We start from the raw sequence: 17,716 nt of genomic DNA, 5'->3' as shown, positions 1-17,716 counted from the left end.
ATGTAAGGATAATGAAACACGGATGACAATATTCTCTGTGGCCTAGCGGTTTTGCATACCACCTTACTTTCGATGGTCTCGGGTTCGATTCCTCGGTACATACGTAAATATGTTTATATACAATTTGTTTCCATTTGTGTTGTTGTACATGTTGTACATTCTCATATCAAATTCAAATTCAAAAATCATTTATTCATGTGGGACATCTTAGACGCTTATGAACGTAATTTTTTTTTATATTATAATTTTTCCCCTACCGTCCAGTTCAGTTATTGATCCAATTGAGAAGAAATAGCAAGAAACTCAATTGATTTTTTTTTAAAGCCAGTTTATTTACAATGTATGTAATGTGAAAATCCCGTGCGTGAACAACTATTGCCATGCACGCTCGTCATTCAAGTAATAGGCTTTTATTTATTAATATTTATTATTATATAATTATTTTATTAATTACATAATGTAATGTAACATATGCCGTGTTCCTGTACCAGATAACATTACAGACGTGTATTCACTTCATTACTATAAATAGAGTGTACGTTATCACGAGGTCAACATAAGTCAATGATATCGCTGAATATATTTCCTGGCGTTCTTTATAAGTACACATTTTCGATGATAATAGAACGGTGCACCCGCCTGCGCTATCGGTTTACGCTGGCGGGGCACCAGTGGAGGATAGGATGAACATGAAGTCAGGTCATCGCATCCTGACAAATACATTGGAAATTTATCACGATAGTTTCCAGGCGAAACCGCGTCAAGGTCAACCTGATATGGTATATTGCTAGCAAGAGGATCATCAGTCCACATTACTATAAATCCCATCCTATAAATATACCATTACATAATATAAAACAAGTCGCTGTCAGTCCGTCCCTATGTATGCTTAAATCTTTAAAACTACGCAACAGATTTTGAAGCGGTTTTTTTTAATAGATAGAGTGTTTCAAGAGGAATTTTTATATATATAATACATGTACACCCGTGCGAAGCCGGGTCGAGGAGCAGCAATGCAACAAAGTGCCAATTCACTATAACTGTTACTACCTACTTTTACGATTAGGTAAGAGAGCTAGTAGAGTTTGGTCGTTGGCTTGTCTGGTATTATTATGTTAAATTGTATCACAAATTGCAATAGTATATCTTAAATAAACTTAACTATACTAATATTATAATCGAGGAACGATTTTATTATTTGCATTGAGTAGGCTCTGATAACTATTGAATAATTGAAAAATTCTTTCACAATTGGAACCTTACATTACCTCTGTTGAAAATATATGATATAATATTTTAAAAAATGTTAGAGTTCTATATGGACATTAAATAATGTAATCCAATGTATAAGAACATACCAAAAAAAAAGCTTTATATATAGGTTACACCGCAGAAATGATTGACAATAGAGGAAAGTAATGTATTTTATAGAGGAGATTCATATCTAAAAGTATATATATTTGGAACAATTATATGATACTAGCTTTTATATAGCCCGCAGATTCGCTCGCGTTAATTCATATCTAAAAGTATATATATTTGGAACAATTATATGATACTAGCTTTTTCCCCTTAGGGGTGGAATTTATCAGAATCCTTTCTTAGGGAATGCCTACGTCATATTAGCTTTATGCATGCAAAGTCTCATACTGATCGGTTTAAAATTGACAAAGTTTCACACGAACTTTCATCCCCTTGGGGGTAGAATTAATTAAAATCCTTTCTTAGCGGATGCCTACGTCATAACATCTACCTGCATGCCAAATTTCAGCCCGATCCGTCCAGTGGTTTGGGCTGTACGTTGATAGATCACTGTCAGTCATCTTTGACTTATATATACATATATATATACATAAATTGTAATATACTTATATAATACATATATATTTGTTACTCTTTCACGCAAAAACTACTGAATAGATTTTGTTGAAACTTTACAATAATATAGCTACATCAGAATAACACATAGGCTATATATAAATTTCACGAGTGTGTCACGGGCACAAATCATTATTCATAATCATTTCAATGTTTGCTACTACTTACATATACTTATAAATTCTCGAACAATAATATCTGTTTGTTTTAGTTTTCTGTGACGAGGATAGACAAGATAAAGAATGAATACATCAGAGGAAGTATGAAAGTGGCACCGATGTCAGAGATGTTAAAGAGTAATCGTCTATCGTGGTATGGGCATGTAATGCGTAGGAATGAAGAATAGAAGAATAGAATAGAAGAATAGAAAATCATTTATTCAAATAAACTTAATTTAAGCACTTTTGAATAGTCATAACAATTTGTTTTTTATCTACCACTCGTTCGGAAAGCTGTCTCATCACAAGAAGAACGAGCAAGAAACTTGTGTGTTGCTCTTTTAAATAATCCTTGTAAGTTTACATTTACAAGTCGAAACGTGTGAATACAAACTACCAACAAGCACTAATTTTTTGGGTCACATATAATCATGCAATAAGATTAAATCAGTCGTAGTGATAAGATCATATCCTAAGGACGGTGTTACCTATGAATGTAGATGGTTATAAGGGTAGAGGAAGACCGAAAAAGAGATGGATGGACTGTGTGAAAGATGATATGGTGAGAAAGGGAGTAAATAACGAGATGACTGCGAACAGAGATGAATGGAAGAGAAAAACATATTACGCCGACCACAAATAAATGGGATAAGGAAGAAGCAGATGATGATGTTTTAGTTTTCTACGAATAATCTTATTTTGGATTCTATATACGGATAAATTCACGTGCATAGACTTTTTCACGTAACAGAAAAACCATTGGATACTCAAAAAGACAATAATTGTCAGCAAAACAGGAATTTTCCTTTTTCTTACACAATCTTTTGAGCTAACTGAACCAGTTCAATATCTTCCTATCTGTATAGAATGTTGAAAGCAACAACAGACAGGTTTGAATGTAATCGAGATCTGAAAGCGTCTATTGAGTTGTGGCGTCGTGGACAGGCGTCGGCAACTGTGCAGTTAAAACGTACGGCTCTGACAGCTCACAGGTTCGTTGCGACACCGCCACCAGTAGAGCTATTCTGTAAAACTCGATAGCGATTGCAGCGCCACACGATCGAGAGGAGGGATAGAGGTAAATTAGGCACTACAGTCTGTTTCTTAAGCTCGGACACAAATTTGACATTTCCGATATTACCAGGTTTTTGCATGTTTTAAAAAGGGTTGTGGTACTATCGGAAATTAATATTAATTACCCATTTTTATGGGTTATACAGAAATATTGTGTGGGAGTTTATTTAAAACGCATCAACACAAAATTAAAAAAGTATAGATAGTATTTAGTACATAGACAGAGAGTATATTAATAAATATACGAGGTTGCTATATCAAAATATATTTTTTTATTTGTCACTTAAATAAACACTACTTAACTGCCATTTTCATAAAACAAATGACGTTTTATAGTGTCATATATCATAAAACAAACAACTATTTAAATATTTGACTGTTTGAAAGAAAAAAAATGTTGGTTTGTAGCTTAATACTGTAAAAATTACTGTTTGTACGGAAACGACAAAAATGTATGTTTATGTTGTATAATACGACGACAGTAATGGAAACCCTAGTGTAGAAATTTTAAAATTCTGTGGAAACGTTTAAACAACAAAAAGTTTCCGATTAAACAAATCGGTATCACAGGTACACCACTACCCTGCTGTAGGTGGTAACATTATTTAAACATTTGATATTTACACCTGTCAATTTAGTCTCCGGCATTAAAAAACATACTATAGTATTTTTTTAGAAGTATAGGCAGTTTCCAATTAAACAAATCTGTTTGGTACATAGCTGGCTGGTAGCTCTCTGTAGCTATCGAGTATGCTTATACTTCTGTATAGGCAAACTCGATAACTCGATCGAAAGAAAGAAAGAAAGAAAGAAAGCAAGAAAGCAAGAAATTTGAAAGAAAGAAAGAGAGAGAGAAAGAAAGAAAGAAAGAAAAAGGTGGATTCGAGTGGCTCAAGTGAAGCGATGAGTGAAATGAGTTCTAAAATAAAACGCTTACAGAATATTGATACAGATTCCAGTCTCTATTGTACGTTGCGATAATGAGCTTGGTAGACCATTATGTTGGAGCAATAACTCTGCAGCACAAGAATAATACTTAGTAGTAGTAGTTGTACTTATAATTTGATTATCAGATCATTATGTATTATATAGTATTTATATTTACACATATAAACCTTCCTCTATCTAGTAAAAACCGCTTCAATTTCCGTTGCGTAGATTTAAGCATACATAGGGACAGACAGCGATACCGACTTTGTTTTATACTATGTAAGTTGTATATGTTATATATTAGGAGGAAAATAAAAAGTCTTATTAAATGAACAATTGTTTTCGATTACGGTTTGGTTGAAACTTTTTTGTTTCCTTAAAGACTATGACATTTGTATCTTATTAGTACCTTAAAATTTCAGCATGAGCACTCAATTTTTATTCCTATCATACTAGTGAGTTGTTAGTCAATTCTCTTAAAGCTGGGAGTGAGATTCAAATTTTTTTTTATTACTACCATCCATATTCCGAGTTCAGATGAGATCCAAATATTTTTTTTATTCCTACCATCCATATTCCGAGTTCAGATGATATCCAAATTTTTTTTATTCCTACCATTAATATTACGAGTTCAGATGAGATCCAAATATTTTTTTTATTCCTACCATCCATATTCCGAGTTCAGATGAGTTCCGAATATTTTTTTTTATTCCTACCATCCATATTACGAGTTCAGATGAGATCCAAATATTTTTTTTATTCCTACCATCCATATTCCTAGTTCAGATGAGATCCAAATTTTTTTTATTCCTACCATCCATATTCCGAGTTCAGATGAGATCCGAATATTTTTTTATTCCTACCATCCATATTTCGAGTTCATATGATATCCAAATTTTTTTTATTCCTACCATCCATATTTCGAGTTCATATGATATCCAAATTTTTTTTATTCCTACCATCCATATTCCGAGTTCAGATGAGATCCAAATATTTTTTTTTATTCCTACCATCAATATTTCAATTCAGAGGTCCTTGATAACAAATTCAAGCTACGTAACCATAAAGAAATGCGTGCATTGTAATGTAAAAGCTACAGAGCGGGGATGACGTCAAAATACAACAATCCACAGCGCGCGACGTGATTCATGCGAGAAAGGACACGGTTTATGATGAAGCCGTTCACATTTATGAAGAAATACCAAAAGTAAACTTAATATCTTGATACTATTATAAACGAAAAAGTTCGTAAATTTTTGTTACTCTTTCAGACAAAAACCTATATTTTATACTAGCTGTTCCTAATATAAAGATAATTTTTTTTCGTAAATACATGTTATACATAGAAAACACCCAGACCGATACAAACAATCATACTCGTGAATACAAATGTTTGTGCCGTGCGAGGAATCGAACCCGCGACCATCGGTCGTAAAGCGGTGAGCTAGACCGCTAGACCACCGAGGTCGTCATGATTAAGATTAAATTATACAAAGATATATCTACACGTGTCTTTATTTATAAATCTTTATAAAGGACATCTAGTTCCAATAAACAAGAAACCACGATACACCTACATAGTGCAGTGGCATGGCGGGCAGGTTTCTATTGACATTTGTGAAAGTCTTTTTTTATAGAACTGTTGCCGAGGCAGCTAAGGCAAGGTAAGGCAAGGCCTACGCGTTAATATCATAATTTATTACAACTTTCATGTACAAAGTATCGACCTAAATTACGTTGGTCTAGACCAGTGTTTTTCAATCTTTTGATTCGCGACCTATAAAGGGTACAGGTTAAAATATTCTGGCGACCCCCTTGTGTTTTATAAAACAAAAGAAATAATTTAATTAAAAGCCTACATACTACGTTAGTTAGGTAAAACTGGCAAGAGAAGCTCTTAAATCATTAGTGCCATTAGCCACTTCATACTTGTGTGAACTGACATTTTCTTCAATGGTAAGAAAGAAAGAAGGAAAGAAAATAGTTTAGATATTAAAACTAAAAAGAGAAATAGACTGCAATTAGAAAATGTTTTCATTATTAACGTTTCAAAAATATCACCAAAAATTGATAAACATTTGAAAAATAAACAGGCTCATCCTTCACATTAGAATTGTGTTTTTGTTGTATATGAACCTCGACTTTTTCTTTTAGCCGATGTCGACAATAACGCTTTTACAAGCGATCGATAGCATGTAAATCTTAGATATATCTAATATAATAATAACGCAAACTTAAGAACAAACTGAATTAACTGCAAAACATCAGGAATTTCGATTTAAAGATATAAGCTGTTTGGTTGAAGTTAAAGTTTAGTTGTGTTAAACTTTTAGAAAAAAATAATTGCAGTTGTGAAATTACCGGCTACGAAACACATGAAACATATGAATGAATGTCTGAATGGAACCATATCAGCAACAGAAATCACATAACAAAACGATGTCTATAGTGCTTTCATGTTGCGGTTACTGCCAATTTCGCAAATATTCTTTAGAGTTTATACAGTTTAATAAGTTTGCGATATGTGTGTACATACCTAAATTTCTTCATACAACAGCAATGTATTTGGTAAGGCTCGCGACCCCCCTAGGGGTCATGACCCACAGATTGAAAAACACTGATCTAGACTCTAGACGCTAGGCTACGCAGCTTATAAATAATAATTAGTCATTTGAGAACATCGTGGTGTTGTAGATAACTGTAATATGGACATATAGTGGGACTAGTACCAGCCCTATTGCTAGCAATATACGCTGTCAGGTTGACCCTTGGAAACCATAATGATAAATTCCTGGTGAAGTTATTACGATGGGCTAATTGACCTGACCTCATGTTCATCTATTTTACAGTTACTGCTCTGTTCAGGTTACGAACACTGATAGAGTTTTTGCTATTGCAGTAGCAAATGCTGGTGGTCACTCTATTCTCTCAAATTTGAATTTAAAAATGAATCTGTAATATTGTAAACATGTACAATATTTATTTGAAAAGAATACGAGCTGAGTTTCTTGTCAGTTCTTCTCATCTCGAAATCATTCCGAACTGACGGTAGATTTGACATATCATAAGAGTATGTAATAGACCTGCATGAATAATGATATTTCGAATTATGAATTATTTCTCTATACTCCCTGATAAAAGAAAATAGGCATCCACTTCGTGATGTAACACCGTACTCAGTAAGGCTACACTTTAATCGTAGAAATTTATTTAAAATCGAAGTTATTGCATCATCTATTTTAACGTAATTGTTGTGCTGTACTTTAAACAAAACTAAACCTAACATACTCGTCAATATCAAAGTCGGTTACCTAGTTGTTGACCACGAAATCATAAATTAAACGTGATAGAAATAGAAATAGAAATAATCTTTATTCAAATAAACTCATTACAAGCACTTTTGAATAGTCATATTTTGATTCTACCACTCATTCGGAATGCAGATTCATCACAAGAAGAATGAGCAAGAAACTTGTGTGTTGCTCTTTTTAATAGATGTTTTTTTTATATAAATAATTACAGTATAACAAGTAAGAGGCATGCGATAATCAACATAGAAGTCGCTACGCACTCATTATTAATGTAATCAGATAATATTGTCAGTGCTATAGATTTAAAGTTTTTCTATAAAAACATTATTATCGTTAACGAATTCTTCAATTTTATAGTAAGCTTTTTTGCAAAGGAACCGTTTTATTTGACATTTAAATCTTTTTTCTGGCAGATTTATAACAGACTCTGGTATTTTGTTGTAAAACCTTACGCAATTGCCATAAAACGAATTACTAACTTTAGCCAAACGACATTTAGGTAAAATCAGTTTGTTATTGTTACGTAAGCTTTTATTAGTGCAATCACTAACTCTTTTGAAACTGTCTATATTCCTTCTGGCATAGATGATATTATCATAAATGTATTGAGAAGCATGTATGTATGATGTATTGAGATAATATATAATGTAAGAGAATAAAAAATCGCGGAACCCTACAACCTAATATAATTAATTTACACAATAGACCGGCAAGCCCCGGTGAAGCCAATCTCAGTTGCATTACGAGTATTAATGATAACACAAAAATTACAAATCAAATCATATTCAAGTATTAAAGGAAAAGCACCAGATTCAAACAAAAAGAATAATCATAATCAGTTTGTGTAGAAAAAATGTGTGATCACAGATACCAAAAAAAAGCCGATTTGAAAGCCTCTTCCATTTTAAAAGTCTGTTGAAATGTCTTTACTGCAAGAAGCAGCCTGTATTAAGCTTATTTGGATAATCATCACTTTATATTCTGTACTAGCTGTAGCCGCGACTTCGCCGCGTTTAACTTTATTTTTCTAAAATAAGAGTAGCCTAAGTTACTCTTTATTACATCAGCTACCTGCCAAACAATATCCCGTCAAAATCGGGCCAGTCGTTTCACAGATTAGCCGGAACAGACAGACAAAAATGTTATTTGGGTATTTGTACCGTATTTATATTCATATGCCTGTAGTAAAAAAACGGTTATTTCAATATTATTACAAACAGACACTCCAATTTTATTTATATGTATAGACTAGCTGCAGCCGCGACTTCGTCCGCGTGGAATTTAACTTTATTTTTCTAAAATAAAAGTAGCCTAAGTTACTCCTTATTACATCAGCTACCTGCCGAAAAAGTCCTGTCAAAATCGGTCCAGCCATTTCAGAGATTAGCCGGAACAAACAGACCTACAGACAGACAGACAAAAATTTTTAATAGTGGTTTTTTGGTGTATTTACCGTATTTATATTCATATGCCTGTAGTAAAAAAACGGTTATTTCAATATTATTACAAACAGACACTCCAATTTTATTTATATGTATAGATTTATAGACTACGGTGACCGGAGAAGACACGCAAAAACGGCAACTGCGGACGGTTACCGCTAGAAACGTGTTACCACTTACCGCGCTACCACTGCCCACAACGGTAAAATGAACCACTGTCGCTTACCTGGAACAGAGGATACGACAGTTTATATTGTGATTAAAAAAGTACACGTATATAAATAAATAATAAAATAAGCGACTCCTTAAAATGTTTCTAGTCCCAAAACATAAATAAATAAGCGACTCCTTGTAATGTTTCTAGTCCTATTCAAGCAGTATTATGAGTACTAAGACCCTAACAGATTATGTAATTTTTTTATATACATATCTAGTTTATATGGAAAGTTTATATGTATAATACATTACACCCGTGCGAAGCCGGGGTGGGTATCTAGTATTTTTATTTATTTAATTCAGGCTACATGGCCCATATTATAAATACCTTATAGACTAACATACATAAGAAATAATAATCAAATATGTAAAATAAAATTGTCTCTATGGTCACGGCACTGACGACGGCAATCTGCCACGGTAGCGCCGATAGACAGAGTATAGATAAAGTATTATATATAATCTATACATATAAATAAAATTGGAGTGTCTGTTTGTAATATTGAAATAACCGTGTTTTACTACATGCATATGAATATAAGTATATGTTTACGAAAATAACATTTTTAAAATTTTTATCTGTCTGTCTGATTGTTCCGGCTAATCACTGATATGGCTGAACCGATTTTAACGGGACTATTTTTGGCAGGTAGCTGTTGCAATAAGGAGTAACTTAGGCTACTGTTATTTTAGAAAAATAAAGTTAATTTCCACGCGGACGAAGTCGCGGGAACAGCTAGTCGGTAATACAATAAATGATTAATGATTACATCATTACTGCAATATATGCATATCAAAGTGTTTTGATGATGCATAAATTAATTGTTTGTTTTACCAAAGTCTATTCAATGACGCAATACAATAACAATAGGGAAACTTTGATGAAACTTTCAGGAAAATTAACGAAAAATATTGAGTCATAAATATAATATATATATATATGCGTTTAGAAACATGTTTCGTTAGCTAAGTATCGAGCAATTGCCCCAGTCTGTTTAATGCAGTACAAGTTATATTTGATGCAACCTCACTGGTCCAGCGGGTAGCACACTGCCTTACTTCCGATGAGCGCAGGTTGTTTCCTCAAACTGTACAAACATTTACATACATGAGTATTATTCTTTATTTCGGTTTAGGAGTTTTCTATGTCCGTGTTTTCAAAAAAATGTATTTATTTATTTGTATCAGTTCTCTAGTACCCATAGCTCAATCTCTGCTGAGCTTGGGACTAGAGGAGCGAAACAATAGTGTGACAATAATTTTAGTCATGTTTCTGCTTCTTCTTCTTATTCTTAAATATTTATCTCACAGATGCCAATGACAGCGGAATTAAACAAAATAATATAAATCCATTGAGTAAAAAAATTGACTTCGCAAAATAACACCTAATTCCATAGGAAATATAAAAAATATTCTTCTTCAATTACCATCCACATAATATCGTTTAAAAAAATCAATAGGACATTTATAGGAACAGGCATAAAAATGTACAATAAGATAATAAAGGATATATTGGAATTACCCTTAAATAAATTCAAAACATCTGTTAAATCATATTTACTGAGCAAGGCCTATTACTCACTAAACGATTACTTGAATGACGAGCGTGCATGGCAATAGTTGTTCGTGCACGGGATTTTCATTTAATGTTAGACATAGACACCTATATAACATTGTTAATAAACTGGCTTATAAAAAAAGAAAATAAAATATTCAATTGAGTTTCATGCCAGTTCTTCTCAATTGGATCCATATACTGAATTGGACGGTAGTCCAGTAGTAGAAATAATTAAAATTATAATGTAAAATTTGACGTTCAAAAGCGGCTAATGTGTCCTACATGAATAAATGATTGAATTTGAATTTGAAGAAAAGTACCTACTCCACTGCTTCTCAGGTTCACAATGTACACGTAGAGGCGTATTAAGTAATCAAGAGCTCGTCCGGCCCACTCCCACCGCACACACCTAATTGAGGATCTAAAATTGTTCAGATCCAATTGTAACGTCTCTTTATTGCTATGAGAGCATCCAGTCGGCGCCAGAACCCATGCCTACATCTCAGAACTAAGGGGGTCGACGGCCGCGACTCGCGACACGTGACATGCGCCTGCGCAGGGCACACCCTTGTATACTGCACAGTGGTAAATAAATACGCATAATCTTATTATAAATGCGATTGTGAGTATGGATGTTTGTTACTCTTTCACGCAAAAACTACTGAACGGATTTTGATAAAACTTAGAGTAATGTAGCTTATACATCAGAATAACACATGGGCCATATATAGAGTACTACTCGCCCCGGCTTCGCCCGGGTGTACATGTATTATACATACAAACCTTCCTCTTGAATCAGTCTATCTATTTAAAAAAAACCGCTTCTAAATCCGTTGCGTAGTTTTAAAGATTTAAGCATACATAGGACGGACAGACAGCGACATCGACTTTGTTTTATACTATGTAATGATTTAACGCGAGTGAAACCGCGCACAAATAGTGGTACATAAGTATCAAATGCACCCCGCACTGCCCCATCTATACGTAGAAATAAAATTGGAGTGTCTGTTTGTAATATTGAAATAACCGTTTCTTACTACATGCATATGAATATAAATATGGTAGATGCACCAAAATAACATTTTTTATAATTTTTGTCTGTCTGTTCCGGCTAATCTTTGAAATGGCTGGACCGATTTTGACGGGACCTTTACTAGAAGGTGGCTGATGTAATAAGGAGTACCTTAGGCTACTTTTATTTTAGAAAAAGAAAGTTAAATTCCACGTGGACAAAGTCGCGGGCACAGCTAGTCATTCATAAAAAAATCTCTCGACACGTGTATGTCCGGGTTAAACCCCGAATTAATTAACCGTTTTTTTTACAAGTGCTCCACTCAGTGTAATTTGGTCCAACTTATAAGATAGGATCGTATTTATTGACCTCAATATTAGAAGTAGCACTCGTAACCGTCTACTTGATGACCTATGATAGTAATATAATAATAATAATAATCTCAGGACAATTCACACAGCGCCATCTAGACCCAAGTTTAGCTAGCTAAAGCTTGTGTTATGGATACTAGATAACTGATACTAATACATAGATATTTTTTTTCGAAAATTCATACATAATATACATGGAAAACACGCAGACCAATACAAACAATCATACTCATGAATAAAAATGTTTGTGCCGTGCGAGGAATCGAACCCGCGACCATCGGACGCGGTGTGCTAGACCGCTAGACCACCGCGTCCGATAGATTCCTTGCACGGCACTACCCTATGTATTTATGAGTACGATTGTTTGTATCGGTCTGGTTGTTTACTATATATAATATGTATTTATTTACGAAAAAAAATCTATGTATTTGTATCAGTTATCTATTCATAATCATTCCTATATCCGAAACCTATCCGTATCCGAAATTTCATATCCATAACATCCTTAGTACAAATATGTATATACAATATTCATGAGTATGATCGTTTGTATCGGTCTGGAGATTTTCTATGTATTTACAAAAAAGGTATCTATATAATGTAATAATGATAATAATATTTTTTTTATTTACCAAAATTATATAACACAAGTTTTAGCTAGCTTAACTTGGGTCTAGATGGCGCTGTGTGAATTGTCCTGAGATTATTATTACTACACATGTCTGCTTTGAGATGCAAGTCCTTGCAACACGTATCGTGAAGCGCCGGTTGACATTTGGCAGCTGTGCGGCACACTTTTTATACAAACATACACTTGTCTCGTTTGAGAAGCTTACATTGTGCAGCGACAGCGAAACGAACGAGTAAAAAATAGACTTTAGTATTGACAAAACTACTACCGTACGGAGACAACACGAATATAAAAACAAACATTTCAAATACAAAAATCGTTCATTTAATAGGACATTTTAGTCGCATATGAACGTCAAATTTTTTATATCATAATTGTTTCCGTCCCGTTCAGTATATAGTATAGTAGTATCAGTATTTCAGAGTAGTATAGTAGTATTTCAGAGATTAGTGGGAACAAGCAGACAGACAGACTAAAATTGTAAAAAAAAAAATATTTTGGTGTATTCAATTCATATGCATGTAATAAAAACTGTTATTTCAATATTACAAACAGACACTCCAATTTTAATTATAAGTATAGATGTATAGATTAATTTAATTGTAATTATGTATGTCCTTTGTTTAAGCAACTACCTAATAAATACAATTTCATATAATTTCAGCTAGTGCTTTAATACCTTCTCAAGTACTCCATGTGTAACAATTACATTATTACCAACACCCTGGAGTAGTGCAATGTGAATATATTAGCATATACAAAGTACCATTGTTTAAAATCCATATGTAGCGTAACATAATGAATATAAAAAACATATCAAGTCCAAAAACTTGTTTATGCAATAAATTGATCATTATTAACTCCTATAAGTATTTTTTTTTTTTATTTATTTAATTCAACTAATGGCCCATTTTTTTTATACAACGATGGTGGCAATCACGCATACGGCCCATCTGATGGTAAATGGATACCGTAGCCTATGAACGCCTGAAAATTTATATATTTATATACGTGCGCGTTGCCGACCCAAGAAACCTTAATATAATCCTTCTTGAAAAACCTCAAATGTAGTCTGTGTGTGAAAACCTATAAGTTCATTCCACAATCTAAATACGCGAGGCTTATGTGAAACCGCTCCACTGTAATCGGGACCACTTAAATTCCAGCGTGTGGGGATGAATTCCCAGTCGATGGTGAGTGGTGTGGTGGTAAAAGGTTGCTGTCGTCATCATGTCGAACAATTCCTCAGAACAGAGTCGGTATATATATATCGGTAGAACACAAAGCGAAGTACTCGCTTCAAGCTAATTATCTCGATACCGCCAGATAGATTGGATACCTATATTAAAAATACCTACAGACTAACATACCTACATATAACTAGCTTTTGTTAATTTATCCCCCTTATTTCAAAATAGTAGTATTTCAGAGATTAGCGGGAACAAGCAGACAGACAGACTAAAATTGTAAAAAAAAAAATATTTTGGTGTATTCAATTCATATGCATGTAATAAAAACTGTTATTTCAATATTACAAACAGACACTCCAATTTTAATTATAAGTATAGATGTATAGATTAATTTAATTGTAATTATGTATGTCCTTTGTTTAAGCAACTACCTAATAAATACAATTTCATATAATTTCAGCTCTTAGTGCTTTAATACCTTCTCAAGTACTCCACTGTGTAACAATTACAGGTATTACCAACACCCTGGAGTAGTGCAATGTGAATATATTAGCAGTGCATACAAAGTACCATTGTTTAAAATCCATTGTGCGTAACATAATGAAGCATACTCCTATAACAGCCACATATCAAGTCCTATGAACTTGTTTATGCAATAAATTGATCATTATTAACTCCTATAAGTATTTTTTTTTTATTTATTTATTTAATTCAACTAATGGCCCATTTTTTTTATACAACGATGGTGGCCGTCTGATGGTAAATGGTTACCGTAGCCTATGAACGCCTGAAACACCAGGAGTATCACGTGCGCGTTGCCGACCCTTAAGAAACCTTAATATACCCTTCTTGAAAAACCCCATGCTGTAGTCTCGTCGAGAAAACCTCGACAGGAAGTACATTCCACAATCTAAGTGTACGCGGGAGGAAGCTCCTCTGAAACCGCACTTCCGCGTTCCAGCGTGTGGGGATGAATTCCCTGTCGATGGCGAGCGGTGCGGTGGTAAAAGGTGGCTGTCGGCATCATGTCGAACAATTGCTCAGAACACAGTCTGGTCCTATAATCGGTAGAACACACAAGCGAAGCGAAGTCTCGCTTCAAGCTAATTATCTCTATACCGCCAGAGATTGATACCTATATTAAAAATACCTTACAGACTAACATACAAATGACATATAAATAGCTTTTGTTAATTTATCCCCTTAGAGGAGGAATTTATCAAATTAAAATTTAGGGATGCCTACGTCATAGTTTATGCATACAAAAGTCTCAGCCCGATCGGTTTAAAATTGACAAAGTTTCATACAAACTTTCATCCCCTATTTTATCCCCTTGGGGATAGAATTAATCAAAATCGTTTCTTAGCGGATGCCTACGTCATACATCTACCTGCATGCCAAATTTTATCCCGATCCGTCCAGTGGTTTGGGCTGTGAGGTGATAGATCACTATGTCAGTCACCTTTGAGTTATATATATTTAGATAGAAAATGAAATATAAATTGTCTGTGTGATCACGGCACTGATGATGGTAATCTGCCCCGGTAGCGCCGATACACCACACCCTTCGGCCAGTAGTCCTCTTTCACGAAGGTGGGCAGCATGTTGGTGGGAACTCGGGCCCAAACGCCCGTACGGATGGTTGAATATGGAAATGTATCTTGGTATATGCTGGGTGAAATATCAGCGAAAGATGATAGGATGAAAATCAACACATTATGAGCGGGGCAGGTACTAGAAATAGAAATAATCTTTATTCAAATAAACTCATTACAAGCACTTTTGAATAGTCATATTTTGATTCCCACTTTTCAAATTCAACAGAAATTAATCATAGTTTTAATGTTGACTGAATATATGGACTTTTTATATAAATAATTTATACAAGATTAATACTTCATTTTTGTACCATTATCATACCACATTTCATTACTTAATATAAAAATGGTTACTCATTTTTGTTTTTATAAAAACAGTAATATAGTTAACGATGATAATTTTATAATCAGGTTTTGCAAAAACTGTTTTATATGACATTGTAGATATTTTAATTTAAAACAAATTAATCATGTTGTTATATAAAGCGTGCATTTTATATATATATATATATATATATAAAAATGGTTACTCATTTTTGTTCCTTACAGTTGGATTTCATTCCAACATAAATATTTAACTAATTGTAAAAAACTTAAAATTGGGATAAATAAGGAAAAACATTTGCTATTATTTATGGCTGTAAATTACATAAATTGAAATAAACTTAAGTAATTTATTAGTATGAAACTAGAAACAAAACAGAATATTATGTTATGTATAAAAAAATATGTGTCTTGTATACAAAATCTAGTTTGTATTAATGTGTGCATCATCTGTAAACCTGTTTTCACAGACTTATATTATGAAACTAGCTTTTGCCCACGGCTTCGCTTGCGTTAATTTATCCCCTTAGGGGTGGAATTTATTAAAATCCTTTTTTAGGGGATGCCTACGTCATAGTAGCTTTATGCATACAAAGTCTCAGCCCGATCGGTTTAAAATTGACAAAGTTTCATACAAATTTTCATCCCCTTGGGGGTAGAATTAATCAGAATCCTTTCTTAGCGGATGCCTACGTCATAACATCTATAATTTCACTATGTCCAGTGGTTTGGGCTGTTGATAGGTCACTATATATATTTATATAGATTTGTCATAAGGATGCCATCATATTCACTACAGGCCTGATATCTCGATTCATTCATACATTTGTGGTTAGCAAAAACTTATCTTCTTATATATAAAAATCATGTATCACAATGTTAGTTACCATACTACTCCTAAATGGGTTGACAGATTTTTATGAAATTTTATATGCAGATTCAATAAATCTGAGAATCGGCTACTATCTATTTTTCATACCCCTAAGTGATAAGGGATGGCCACACCCCTAAATTTTTTTTTGTACAAAATTTTTTTTTTAATGTGATATTAAAAAATACATACAGCTTTAAATTTTCACCCTTCTACCATCAACCCCTATTTTTTAATAGTGATTTTAATTTATATGGCAAAACAATGTTTGCGGGGTCACCTAATATTAAAGTAAGAATGATTTATTGTCTAAGTGATCTAACTTCCAAATCTAGAAGATCTAACTTCTTTTTCTAAGTTCCAAATTACTAATAGTATAAAAAATTACAAATATAATAAACAATATTTTTCAAAATTTACATTTATATCCTAACTGGACTTGTAATTTGTGCAGATTATATTATATCCACACGGACGAAGTTGAAATCAACGTGTGGAATATAACTTTATATTTCTAAAATAAAAGTAGCCTAAGTTACTCCTTATTAGATCAGCTACCTACCAATAAAAGTCCTGTCAAAATCGGTCCAGCCAAATTGTTAAAAATGTTATTTTGGTGTATGTACCATATTTAGTCATATGCATGTAGTAAAAAATAGTTATTTCAATATTACAAACAGACACTCCAATTTTATTTATATGTATATAGATGTCATGTTATTATACTTATTGTATAATTTTGCATAAGAGATAATAATATATAGGACAAGAAACTAATGGTAAGAGAAATGTCTTAATTCTACCCTCTAAATCAAAATGGTTGACAAGAAAAGAAATGTATTTAATTAAAGGCTGTACAGTCTGAGGATCTTTGCCTGTTCCATCACTGAAAAGGAGATGGACGAAAATGGGTAAAAAAAAAAACATGTATTTAATTAGTTCTGGAAACAAAATCAGCTCTAGACCTGTAGTTAGAGTATGTTTATTAAATAACAGAATTTATCACTAAGTACCTGTGACAGACCTCTCTAATCAGTTTTTCATAGACAGACAGACATTATATATCACTACTAAATATATACTTACTTTGTTTTTTTTTTTTAATAAACAATCTTAGCATCATTTTATTAAATAACTGTGTCTAAAGATTCA

The 17,716-nt window shown here is 33.2% G+C and overlaps 1 protein-coding gene across 1 annotated transcript in view; it reads right to left on the bottom strand.

Moving 5' to 3' along the window:
• LOC131846252 (prominin-like protein) overlaps positions 1–17,716 on the bottom strand; it is a 107,156-nt gene that overhangs the window by 88,712 nt on the left and 728 nt on the right. The gene's annotated exons all lie outside the window — the stretch shown is intronic.

This window comes from Achroia grisella, unplaced genomic scaffold, assembly GCF_030625045.1.
Source record: "Achroia grisella isolate CSIRO2021 unplaced genomic scaffold, CSIRO_AGI_Agris_v1 utg509, whole genome shotgun sequence".
Classification (NCBI taxonomy): domain Eukaryota; kingdom Metazoa; phylum Arthropoda; class Insecta; order Lepidoptera; family Pyralidae; genus Achroia; species Achroia grisella.
Note: the sequence above shows the minus strand (reverse complement) of the source record. Positions and strands in the feature narration are given on the sequence as shown.